The sequence below is a fragment of the Bison bison genome, unplaced genomic scaffold (assembly GCF_000754665.1).
Source record: "Bison bison bison isolate TAMUID 2011002044 unplaced genomic scaffold, Bison_UMD1.0 scf7180017864518, whole genome shotgun sequence".
In the NCBI taxonomy this organism is placed as follows: Eukaryota; Metazoa; Chordata; class Mammalia; order Artiodactyla; family Bovidae; genus Bison; species Bison bison.
The window spans coordinates 8,083,175-8,083,699 of NW_011495071.1; positions in this window are offsets into that span (position 1 = coordinate 8,083,175).

The following is a 525-nucleotide window of genomic DNA, read 5'->3' on the forward strand; positions in this document are numbered from 1 at the left end:
CCACCCCTCACCCTCCTGCAACCTCTGGATGCTCACCAGTAGTAGAACTCCACAAAGCGCCCACCAGGCACAATGAAGGGGTGTCTTGAGTAGATCAGCGAGAACTGCTCGGGGTGGCTGAGGACCTCTGGCTTCACCTGGAGTCAGGAGAGAGGACACGGGCACCCTGGGCCCGTGTGGAGCAGAGGCTGGTGGCCCTGCAGCCCGGGCTTGGGCTCCAGTTCTGGCACTGCTCAGCCGTGTGACCTTGGTCCAGGCCTGGGCCATGGGGAGTCTGGTCTGCTGGCCCCCACGTGCCGGCCTCTAGAATCCCAGCAAGAGCAGCGGTGTGCAGGAGCCTGGACCCCCTCAGCCCGGCACCCCAGTGCTCACCACACAGCAGCCAGGATTAGCAGCTAGCTGGTGGCAGTTTCCTCTGGCTCCCAGTGCCCCCTGAATCTCTGTGGCCACCGTGAAGCCAGGCCCAGAGGCTCAGGGCCTCCAGTTCTGGCCCAGGTGTGGATGAAACCCCAACAGCTTTCTCCA